At 45.9% G+C, this 12717-nt stretch overlaps 1 protein-coding gene across 5 annotated transcripts in view; it reads right to left on the reverse strand.

Moving 5' to 3' along the window:
• FHIT (fragile histidine triad diadenosine triphosphatase) overlaps window positions 1-12717 on the reverse strand; it is a 620602-nt gene that overhangs the window by 599004 nt on the left and 8881 nt on the right. For 2 of the 5 annotated variants that reach the window (XM_019280432.3, XM_019280430.3), the window contains exon 2: window positions 8885-9014. The exons of 2 other annotated variants lie outside the window; for them this stretch is intronic. The gene's annotated coding sequence lies outside the window, so the exon portion shown is untranslated. Of the gene's footprint in view, window positions 1-8808; window positions 9015-12717 lie in introns of all 5 variants that reach the window. One more of the 5 variants, XM_019280429.3, reaches the window with a different exon arrangement.

The following is a 12717-nucleotide window of genomic DNA, read 5'->3' on the forward strand; positions in this document are numbered from 1 at the left end:
TTTCTTTGGGCCTACCCCACCAGCTTTTGAAGGGTTCAAATTTCCTCTAGATGCTAACAAGCTCATACAATGGCTGGTGTTGCTGATAGGCCTATTCTACTTAGCATTCAGAGATAAGGTGAGATTGACTTGGATAACCACCTAGACACCTACCGCAGAGACTAGGGATGCCACCCCGCAGCCTGACGCTGCCCCACAGCCTGACACTGTCCCACAGTCCACCTCAAAAATGAACCACCCAGATTGGATGGGGGTATTGGAGGAGATACGCCAGATGCTGAGGGAATACTCTTCCCCAGCTGGTGGGAAAGTCTCTCTCTACCTCAAAGAGGGAGAGTCTGATGGTGCAGCAGTGGAACCTGCATCCAGGTTCCAGCTGAATCACAAGGGCAGCCGCAGCCACAGCCAGCAGCAGTTGCTCCTGTGCACAGGAAGCAGTATAAGGCCAAATCAGTACACCCAGTTAATGATGATGACATACCAGGGCCCTCACAACCAGTGGGAGAGCCAGAGCCTGAAATCATCACTTAGTCCCTGTTGTATGATAGTCTCCGTAATCCGCAAAAAGACATTGTACAATGGGTCTGCGAGGATTATGCAACCTGGTTATTTCAGATTTGGGACCTTATGGGTACAGACGTTCAACTGGGTAGCAGCGAAGCCGGAATTTGGGGTCCTTGACCCAGGACATGGGTATTGATCAGGTGTTTGTGAGGGAGCCAGGGCCCCTTTCTCTCTGGGAGCGCCTTTTAACGAGTGTAAGAGAGAGGTTTGGTCACAGAGGCAGAATGCAGGATTATCATAATAGAATGCCCTGGAAGGTCATTGAGGAAGGGATCCAACACATGAGAGAAGTGGCAGTACTAGAGATATTTTTTGGAAGGGATGGACAGCATGATAATGACAAGGTCAGGTGCACAGGGCAAATGTTGTGGAACCTGGCAAATCTAGGGCCATCCAAATATACCAACCTTGTACTAGTTTGAAAACAAACCAGTGGGAGGCACCAAGTCAGAATAACAATTTAATAGGGAAATTAAAGAAAAGGAAAAAAATAAAAGAAAACACTGGTTCAAACTGACAGAGTCAGGATACAACCTGACACCCTGTTAGTCAGGGTGGTGGTAGCAGTCCGATAAAATGGTGGCTGCAGTCCTCCTAAAGTGGTGATCCTGTAGAAAGGGCCTACTCTTCCTCAGAAGGTCCAGTGCTGGCTATGTAGCTCCTGTCCTCTGGGAATCCAGTGGAAAGGTTTCCTCTGGTGTTCAGAATCTCCGATTATATCCAGGACAGAATGCTTGGTTCCTCCCTCTGGGTGGAGTATCTTACAATGGGATGATGAGTCATGAGGCCAGGCATTGATTAAGCTCATTAACAGAAGATGGTCTGGAGGAGGGAGTTATCTCTGAGTCATGCGGCATGGCATTGATGGGCCATTAACAGAAAGATAGTCTGGGGGTAGGAAGCAAGGAAACACTGCCCCTCCTGGTTTCAACAACTCATGAGGATGGTAATAGAGTACACTGCAACCCAGGACATGCCTTCATCACAATCATTAATGCCGAGGACAACTGAGCGACAGTGGGCTCTGTAGCCAGCAAACTCAGGAATTATGAGTATGATCAGTGGCCTGATACAGGCTTATGTCTCTGCTGTGGTCAAGAGCCTCGAAAAGGAGATTAGGGAGGAGGTGATGGAGGAGGTGAAGAAGAACAGTTCCCATACGGCACCATTGCAAGTCACAGGCTCCAACGTCAGAGCCTGACGTCCCCCAGCTAGGGAGAGGGGGTGCACCCCACGAGATGAGCTGTGGTTCTTGCTGTGTGACCATGGGGAAGACATGAGAAGGTGGGATGGAAAACCCACTTCTGTCCTGGCAGCACGGGTGCATGAACTCAAGGAGGGAAACACTAACTGAGGGAGTTCCACTAGAGTGAAAGTAGCCTCAGCCTCCCGTGACCGAGCTGCCAGGTATTAGAGAAGGGAGGATGATATGTCGGATCCCCTTGAAGGGACCTCTAGTATGTACACCCAGGGAGGGAATGATAGCCAGGGCTAGAGGGGCCCTGCCTCTAGCCAGGTAGAGGCATGGGAGAATTGTGTCTTTTGGACTGTGTGTCTCTGATGGCCTGGCACATCAGAGCCACAGGAGTACGAAGCTTTGGTCAATACTGGTGCGCATTGCACATTAATCCCATTGGGACATGTGGGGGCAGAACCTGTTTCTATTGCTGGGGTGACAGGGGGATTGCAGCAGTTGACCATGTTGGAAGCCAAGGTGAGCCTGACTAGAAAGGAGTGGAAGAAACATCCTACTGTGACTGGTCCAGAGGCCCTGTGTATTCTGGGCATAGACTTCCTCCAGAGCACCTATTTCAAAGACCCGAAGGGACTCAGGTGGGCTTTTGGGATTGCTGCTGTGGAGGCAGATGGCATTAGGCAATTGAATACCTTGCCTGGACTGTCAGAGAATCCTATTGCAGTTGGACTCCTGAAGGTGGAGGAACAACAAGTACCAATTGCCACCTTGACAGTGCACCGCTGGCAGTATCGGATGGATCACGATGCCATGACCCCCATCCACAAGATGATCTGTGAGCTGGAGAGCCAAGGGTGGTCAGCAAGGCCCACTCCCCCTTCAACAGCCCCATCTGGCCTGTGCGCAAGTCTGACGGGGAATGGAGATTGACTGGGGACTATCGTGCCTTGAATGAAGTGACTCCACCATTGAGCTCTGCTGTGCCGGACATGTTAGAACTTCAGTACGAGCTGGAGTCCAAAGCAGCGAAGTGGTACTCCACTACTGACATTGCCAATGCCTTCTTCTCCATTCCTCTGACACCAGAGTGCAGGCCTCAGTTTGCCTTCACCTGGAGGGGAGTGCAGTACCCCTGGAACTGATTGCCCCAGGGGTGGAAGCAGAATCCTACCGTCTGCCATGGACTGATCCATACTGCCCTGGAAAAGGGTGAGGCTCCAGAACATCTGCAGTACATTGACAACATCATTGTGTGGGGGAACACGGCAATGGAATATTTGAGAAAGGAGAGAAGATCATCCAGATTCTCCTGGAAGCTGGCTTCACCATCAAGAAGAGTAAAGTCAAGGGACCTGCCCGGGAGATCCAGTTCCTGGGAGTGAAATGGCAAGACAGACGGCGTCAGATTCCCACTGAGGTCGTTAATAAGATCATGGCGATGTCTCCACCAACCAGCAAGAAGGAAACACAAGCTTTCCTAGGCGCCATAGGCTTTTGGAGGATGCATATTCCTGAGTACAGCCAGATCGTGAGCCCTCTCCACCTGGTAACCTACAAGAAGAACAACTTCCATTGGGGCCCTGAACAGCAGCAAGCCTTCGCCCAGATCAAGCAGGAGATCGCTCATGCGGTAGCCCTTGGTCTAGTCAGGACAGGACCAGAGGTGAAGAACGTGCTCTATTCTGCAGCCGAGTGCGATGGTCTTTCCTGGAGCCTTTGGCAGAAGGTGCCTGGTGAGACTCGAGGCCAACCACTGGGATTCTGGAGCCAAAGCTACAGAGGGTCTGAAGCCAACTACAACCCAACAGAAAAGGACATTCTGGCAGCCTATGAAGGAGTCCAAGCCAGCTCAGAGGTAATCAGCACTGAAGCACAACTCCTCCTGGCACCCCGACTACCAGTTCTGGGGTGGATGTTCAAAGGAAAGTTTCCTTCTACCTGCCACGCCACCGACGCCACATGGAGCAAATGGATTGCTCTCTTCACACAGCGCACCCGTTCTGGAAACCTGCATCGCCCTGGGATCTTGGAAGTAATTACAAATTGGCCTGAAGGTGAAAATATTGGTCTGACCGACAAAAAGGAGCAGGAACAGGTGACCTGGGCTGAAGAAGCTCCCCCATACCACCAACTGCCACAATAAGAAACACTACACTCTTTTCATTGACGGTCACATTGTAGGGACAAACCAAAAATGGAAAGCAGCCGTATGGAGCCCCACATGACAGGTCAGTAGCAGAAGCTACTGAAGGAGAAGGTGGATCAAGGCAACTTGATGAACTCAAAGCTGACCAGTTGGCCCTGGACACTGCTGAAAGAGAGAAGTGGCCAAAGCTCTACGTCTACACTGATTTGTGGATGGTAGCCAATGCTCTGTGGAGTTGGCTGGAAAGGTGGAAAAAGGCTAATTGGCAGTGTAGGGGAAAACCAACCTGGGCTGCTGAAGAATGGCAAGACATCGTCACTCAGGTAGAGAAGCTACCTGTGAAGGTCCGTCATGTAGATGCCTGTGTCCCCAAGAGTTGGACTAACGATAAGCACCGAAACAATGAGCAGGTAGACCAGGCTGCAAAAAAATAGAGGAGTCACAGATAGATTTGGATTGGCAACACAAGGGAGAGTTGTTTCTAGCTCGATTGGCCCATGATGCCTCAGGCCATCAGGGCAGAGATGCCACCTATAAGTGGGCACGAGACCGAGGGGTGGATCTAACCATGGACAGTATCTCCCAAGTGATCCATGACTGTGAGACATGCGCTGCGATCAAGCAGGCCAAGCGGGTGAAGCCTCTGTGGTATGGTGGGCGATGGTCCAAATACAAGTATGGGGAGGCCTGGCAGATTGATTACATCACACTGCCTCAAACCCGCCAAGGCAAGCGCTGTGTGCTCACAATGGTAGAAGGCACCACAGGATGGCTGGAGACCTACCCTGTGCCTCACGCTACTGCCCGGAACACCATCCTGGGCCTTGAAAAGCAAGTCCTTCGGAGGCATGGCACCCCTGAGAGAACTGAGTCCGACAATGGGACTAGTTTCAAGAATAGTCTTATAAACACCTGGGCTAAAGAACACAGTTTTGAGTGGGTGTACCATATGGTTTATCAGCTGCTGGGAGAGTTGAGCAGTGCAACGGACTGCTAAAAATCACCTTGAAAGCACTGGGGGGGGGACTTTCAAAAACTGGGAGGTGCATTTAGCAAAGGCCACCTGGTTAGTTAACACCCGAGGCTCCACCAGCCGAGCAGGCCCTGCCCAATCTGAACCCCTGCGTACAACAGATGGAGACAAGGTTCCGGTGGTGCATATGAAAGGTATGCTAGGAAAGACTGTTTGAATTAATTCCACCTCAAGCAAAGACAAACCTGTCCATGGGGTTGTCCTTGCTCAGGGACCAGGTTGCACCTGGTGGGTGATGCAGAGAGATAGAGAGACACAATGCATACCTCAAGGGGACCTTGTTTTGGGGTGAACTGCCTGTCACACTGTGCCTGTATCTAGATCTAGATGTATATATGTATATAATTAGGGTAATGCATGTATGTATATAGTTTAAAAGTTTAAGTTTGATGTGACATGTTGGTATGGGAAAAAATTCATGGTGGATAATGTTGGAGGTTAAGATTTTTCCTTTCTTTTTTTCCTTCTTTCTCTCAGGGAATTTTGTCCCATTTGTTGCCTAAGTGATATGATGATAACGACCTGTTCTTAAGAGAGACAAAAGAAGTGGCCAAGGCTGGGGGAAGGGGTGCAGCTGGCTGCAGCCTCTTAGACGGGGGCTTTTCTCTTGGGAAGGGTTGAGGTGTCTTCCTTGGCAGACACCTGTCCTTTAAACTAGGACATATGGTTAGCTTTTAGCTTAAATTAAAATGGAAAAGAAGTTAGAAATTCAGTGCAGCTTAAGAAGAACTTGGCATTGTCTTTTAATGGTAACGGTAAAATAATCTGTGGAAGTGATGTTTACAGTACAGACAATGTGAATTTCAACATAGTTGAAATACAGGACTTTGTGATAGCATTTTTTGAGGAACCACCTCAGCTTGCAGGTTTTTTCTGTGTCAGGAAAGGAAATCTCAGATACAGGAAACTAATATTTTAATCTGATTACTCTCAGAAAGCAGATGATTCAAATAATGACAAAGCCTAAGCAATGGGAACAGAAGGTGTTGGGGGGGAATATTAAAGAAAGTGTGGAGCAGACAATACTTCAATCTTATGGCATCAAGAAAAAGCTCCTTGTTTCTCAGAAGCACAGGCAAATTTAGTTCTTAATCTTCTGAAAGAAATTACCAGGACTGAGGAGCAAGAGGAGCTTTGTGGACAGTAAGGCAGCACCTTCTGCTTTCATGGGGGGAGCAGGAGGATGGTGCTGCTGCCTTGCCCCACATCCTGCCTGCCTTGTCCTCTGCTGTGGCACCAGAAGGAGCTATCAGTGTGGCTCTGGGGTGGGCAAAATAGAGATGTCCCACAGCCAAGCCCTGGCACCACTGGACACCAGAATAAAACACAGAAAACATGGAAGTTAGATCTGTGGGCCAAAATAGTAGCCAAAGATCAAAGAAATGAAAGCAGATTCAGATCTTTGAGAGGGGAAGCAATAATCTCTAAACAGGAACTTAGCAATTCAGACACATTTGGAAAGCAGTGGAAGAGATGCGCATACAAAAACGGACACCAGCACACAAATCCACTGTGAGATAACTCTGCATCAGATCAAGGTGTAAGAACATAGACAAATACAGAATAATGTATTCAGCAGAGGTGTTTCGGGGAGAATTATAGAAATCATCAAGAGATGCTGAGACTAGTCTAAGGATTAAAACAATGACTCTAACTCTGTGAAAGCATTCATAGAGCTGCAGTTCCAGCACTGACTTCCAGTAGGCACACTTTGATCAATCATGTAAGAATCACGTAAGAATTAAAAGTGATAATTAAAAAAGGGGAAGGTTCAAGGTTGCTGTCTTGGGGTGACTGTATGATACTGCATTCCCCATCGTCTGCCCTAAGCCCAGACATGAATCCTGTGCCTTTCTGTACCTTTAAGGGAGAGGGGGGACAGCTGGTGGAATTCTTTCGGCGCTGTGTTCAAAACACAGATAGGCTCGCTGGCTTCTCCTGCCTGGCTGCTCCGCTTCTGCAGCAGGGAAGAGACTTACATTTCTTTTGCTTTTTAGCTAGTTTCTTGTTCATTAGCTAAAGTATGGAGCCCTGGGACTTTGGCTTCTTCTTCATCTCTTCTGGTGCTCAGAACACCAGAACATCAGAACTTCACTGGGACGCCTTTCCACCGAGGCCCAGAGGGGCCCACGCTGAACCCCAGCTCTGGAGAGGAGAAAACCACACCCACAAACGACTCTGAAATCTACCTAGGTTCTCTCCACAGCGAAAGGTTTTATTATTTAGCGTTATTGGTTTTTTTGCCACGTGCCTGCATGCACTTTACTTGTTAAATAAATAAGTTTTATTCCTTTTTCACTTTCCTCCGAGGAATTTCTTCCTGAACCTGGTGGGGGAGGGTGGCTGTAATCTGCCTTCTATCAGAGGATGTTCATCTCAGATGTTCCTCTGAATTTATCTCAAACTGGAACAGTTGCCAATATGTCAAAGTAGCAGAGTAGAGACAGGAGGAAAATGTGAGTTGCCTACAACTCTCATAAGCAAAGGCAGTTCTCACTGATAACAAGGGGAGTAGCTTGCACATATCTGAAGGTAGACTGTGCCCAGAGTCATCATCTGAGCCTGTCAGCTAAGCACCTTTCAAAAGCATTAAATACACATACTAAGATGTATCGTAGCTATATGAAGCCACTTAGCAAGAACCAAGTTACGGACCCTGGGAATGCGTTGCAAGATCAAAATCTAGACTGCTATGTCTACATTTTTTCCCATTTGGAGATTAATCCAACAGTGAAAATCACTTCCAAAACACTTAAATTGGGGGAATTGAATTTTCAGGTCTGTATTAATAACGAATATCTCCATGAGCAACCCAAACTAACATTGCCTGGTTTTCTGTGGAGTATGCTGAGATTGGCTCTATGTAGTTCCCAATATCTAATAAGGCATGAGATGTAATAGAAGTTTTTCTTCCTAAGCAGAAGCAGTAGGATGACCTCTTTCCACTCACTGCCTACAACTGTGTAGGAAAGTATTAAAGACCTCCATCCCTGTACCCATCCCTACAACTTCATGATTCCAGGAATGCAGTCTGAAACATTTCTTGACCATGTTTTAGACATCACGGTCCTGTGTGCTGATCAATGGCTTTCTAGTGGACATCTTGCAGTGGTCCCACATTAAGTCACCACATGTCCAGAGCTGCTGCTATTTTAAGAGTTTAAGCACTAAAAGTTTAAAAATTAATTTTTCAGTGTGATGACCTAGGAATTGTTCCAGGATACCAAGAAAAAAAATACTAATTCAGAGAAATCTTCAATTTCACTGCAGAATTTACAGGGTTGTTTCTTCTTTTTGGTTTTTGATATGTTCATGTCTTCCTCAGTTTTAGTTTTCTAAGTGTTTTCATTGATTTCTTTTTCATTTTCAGCACAAACTGAACACAGTTTATCAGTAGATACAAAATGCATCCTGCAACATTGCCAGTAGCCTAACGTAAGTGGATTCAATTGCTGAATTGTCGTAAAATTAGACCTGAGCCACAGTGTAAGCTTCATTGATCCAAGCACAGCAAGATATCCATTCAATAATATGTGTTTTAGCAAGATTTTCCACTTGTAAAAACTTCCTGCAAATTAGAATTCATCCAATATGTGCTATAAACACGGTGGATCAAATCTTGTATCAGTTTAAAGAACATCCCACTCCTAGGAAAGAAGCAGGGTACCTGGGTGTGTTGTGTAAGCAGAGACACACAGGTAGTGAAGTTTGCTGTCAGAGGAGGCTCATCTGTGGAGTGCATGGATAATGGACACTGGGCTCCCTGACTAGCTCTGGGAAGACAGGGGATGAAAGAAGGGATGATGTGCTGGTGTTCATAAAGCCGTAGGTTCAGCAAAGCTGTGTTGTTACCAGCGGAGCAGTTCTTACATGGAAGCACTTGCAGGCGAGAGGTCACAAAGAGCTGTCTGGCTCTGGTCACTTTGCAGTCCCACCCCTGTGGTACCTGAGAATCCCTTAGTGCTGTGTGTCCCCTCGCACCGCCCTGCGCAGGGGTGCTCTGGGAAAGGACTTTTCTTGCCCTCACAGCCTTCCCTGTGGCTCTGTCTGCTTCTCCTGACAGCCTCGGTCCCCACCTGTTAACAAGAACATGAGATTTCAGTCGGAAACAGGGTCTAACACCATAAGAGATAAATAATGTGGGATTCCAAATTGCTCTGGGGTGAGGAAAACAGGGCTATGGGACACCAAGCAGTACTGCCAATATCACAGACACTTACCTGTGAATATTAAGGGCCCACATAGCCTTCAGCATGGGCACTGATTCTCTTTGGGCTAGAGCAGAGACAGATGCTAGTAAGTGATTAATTCAGAACAGACCCCTTGGGACATTAGAAGTTGTTGGGTTCCTCCACACAGGGATGTCTCCGACAGCAAGACAGGCAAAAATGGCAGATGTGATCTAAATGCATCCAAGGGCTTGTATTGCTGCTTACAATGTCCATCACCTGGCACAAGTCATGAAATCGCATGGCTGTGATTAGACCACAAATGAAGTGGGGATGCTGATGCCAAAGGAAGAATCTGAATGGCAGATAGAGTTTCAAAATCAAATATCTCTATCAGGAAGATAGTGATTTAATAGCACCTAAGGCTGCACTTTTTCATTAGAAGGTTTTCTTTCTTCGGATTTTTCTCAAAGTGCAACTCTTATTTGGTTCCAAATGCCTAAATGTAGAAATTTTTTTCAGTCCTTCATCTTAAACACTTAAATGCACAGCATGCAGACTTTGGTATGAGAAAGGACTGACAGCATAATGACTTTACAAGTATGTGAGGCTTAAAATCACAACCAGTATAGTCTTATTCACTGGATGTTGCTCTTGAGAATAAACTTGGGTACTGGTAAACATACTCCTGAATACAGTCTCAGCTGACAAATACCTTGTCATCTTTCCATGCAGATTTAAAAAGCCTTTTATTATATAAAGTCCCCATTTTTTTTCCAGTTGGGAACTTACAGCATATATATATACGTAATTATTAGTGTTGCTTGAGGAATGAGTCAGCCTTATTTCCACTGAGAATTTCCCCAACTACTTTAGTTGCATGTAGGGAGCTGTATTATTTTGCTTAATTACATAAAGGTTTCAGATCACTAAGATTTTATGTTATTAACACAAACATCAAATGATTTAAGCGAGTTCCTAGAATACCTAAGTGAAAAAATCAAAACAAGTGCCTTAGAGGAACTGCTTCTCAAGTCTTGAAAGAGTGGGCAAATGAAAAAAAAAAAAGTTAGCCAAGTATTTTCCCCACAGGAAAACTAATAAAGAGAAAGGCATGGATATCTTCCTTTCAAGGTGAAGCCTCCTGTGGCTAATCTTTCACATTTTTTTATTTAGCCTAAGACCCCACCCTGCAAAAACATAAACAGATCTTTAAATTTATGATCTTGAGAAGTCTACCCACATGAGCTTTTGCAGGATCAAGACCTGAGAGAATGATTTCTGTTCATAAAGCACTTCTAAAGTTTTATGTGCCAAATTTTGAGAACAATCTATTTTCACCCACCCACTCTGACCTTATTTGCTCAGCAGGCACTATTTCTGGAACTGCCAGAAACCTCAACGTGGCCGTACATTTTGCTGTCGACTCTTGAGGAGATAAGGCCAGTGTTTTCAAATGCTTTATGCACTTAGGCAGCTGCTTGAATGGTTCCTCATAGATATGCTGGGTACAGGGTTTTTCAGTGAATGCAGATTCAGGGAAACCCTGCATAGGTCTATTAATTCCATTATTACAGTCCTGGGACAGATTTCCTTTAAATGCAAAGTTCGGCTTGCCAAGAGTCAAAGTGGGAAAAATGGCCTTAGATAAACTTTAGTAGAGCAGAAACATATGTAGAGCTCATCAGAGGGTGTCTGGTTCCCCTTCCCTGTCCTCTCTCCAGGAGAACCAGGTGGCTTTTGTCACAGCAAAAATCAATCACACTGTTCTCTGCTCCCACCTAGTCACTGTGTGTGAAATAAACCCTATTTCTAGGGTTTAAGTAGGATAATAAGGGGAAATGTAGTTTGCTTCAGCCTATGGATAACATACAAGGTAATAATCTAGAGCAAGATCTAGATTTAAGGAAAGGATCCTAAATATGTGTTTGTCCAAAACTCCCCTATTTTTTTAAGAGTTCCAAGTGTGTGAGGCAAGACACTGGCCTCACACCTCCTTTACTATAAGATTTGAAAGGTATCAGTTAATCACAGACTCATAGAATATCCTGGTTTGGAAGGGACCCACAAGGATCATCAAAGTACAACTCCTGTCCCTGCACAGGACACTCCAACAATCCCACCATGGGCCTGAGAGCGTTGTCCAAGTGTTCCATGAGCTCTGGCAGGATTTGTGCTGTGACCACTGCCTTGGGGAGCCTGTTCCAGTGCCTGACAACTCCCTGGGTGCAAAACCTTTTCCTAGTATCTAACCTAAACCTTCCTTGACACAGCTTCATACACACACCTTTGTCTTCAATACTTTGTGCTTTACTATTCAGTATCTTGTGTTTCACACCACAAAGGTTTCTTAAATATAATTTTGCACTTTGTGGTCAAAAAGAGTAAGAAGTGAGTAACTCCATAACTGGTAAAGGAGTTTACAGAAATGTTTCTTCATCCATGATTGCTTTCTTCTTCTCCTGAAAGGTGCATTCACTGCACAAGCTGGTAGATTAATAAGACTGACAGTATTTGATTTGAAATTCAGACTAGTAGCTAGTTATTAAAGATAATAGCTTGTCTGAGCTTCTTAATATAAGAAAACTTTCCTAAAAACCAACTCTGATAAGCATAATAGTTTACCTTGCCTTTTAAATTCAGGGGCTCTACCTTATCTTCAATGGTAATTCACTTCGAACAAGACACTACCCATGCCTCTGGTAAAATGAACCATCACATTAATAACATTCAGCTCTTGAAGTTTCCTTTATATGTATCACAAATGCCAAATTAAAAACTAAATTTTGAGCCTACAGTCTGTGGGATTATTCCTATAAGTAGTCACTATAGGACTTAGCACTTTTCTGGGACATACTGGCAATTACCATGACATATCTGTGACACATAATATTTTGGAAACATCCTTTGTAGACCCTGATGGGGTCACTGGATGCAGTATGCAAAGGGATGTCTTGTGAGAATTCACTGAGTCTTTTTGTTGCTGAAGCAGGTTAGGAAATCCAGGGAGTACTGCATGGGGCACAGCACACAGCATGACTACAGGATAGATCACAACAGGCTCCTGTTTTACAGATCAATCCTGTTTTACAGATCACAGTTGTACTGTGAAATTTTACAAGGCTCAGGCAGACCCTCTGCGGTGCCCATTGTTGGGGTTTTAGTTATCCTCCCACTTTCTTTTTCTCTTAAAGGAATTTTCCCCATACTTGTTGCCAAGGGGACAAATTACTGGGTGCTTAAGAAAAACAAAAGACCTGGTCACAGGAGTGGGGTGCATCTGACTACTCTTTTTCACTTGGGTTTGTGGGCAGTCAGTTCCTGGCATTTGGATGGAGAGAGAGGCTCCTTTTTCGGCTGCCTTCCTCCTACCAGAGAGACCCCAGGATTCCCAAGCCCGCCTTCGCTGCCCCGCTAGGAGCCAGGCTGCGGCCACCCTGCCCCTGTCGCTGCTTCGAGCCTTCGCTGCTCTGTAGCCCCGCACGTCCTGCCTGCCCAGGCCTCCGGGGGTTTTCCACCACAGCTCCGGAGTTTGATACATCTCGTCTGCCACCCGGGATTTGTGCTCATCCCTGCCGTTCCAGCCTGCTGTTCCCGAGGGTCCGGCCAG

This window comes from Corvus cornix, chromosome 12 (genome assembly GCF_000738735.6).
Source record: "Corvus cornix cornix isolate S_Up_H32 chromosome 12, ASM73873v5, whole genome shotgun sequence".
Lineage (NCBI taxonomy): Eukaryota > Metazoa > Chordata > Aves > Passeriformes > Corvidae > Corvus > Corvus cornix.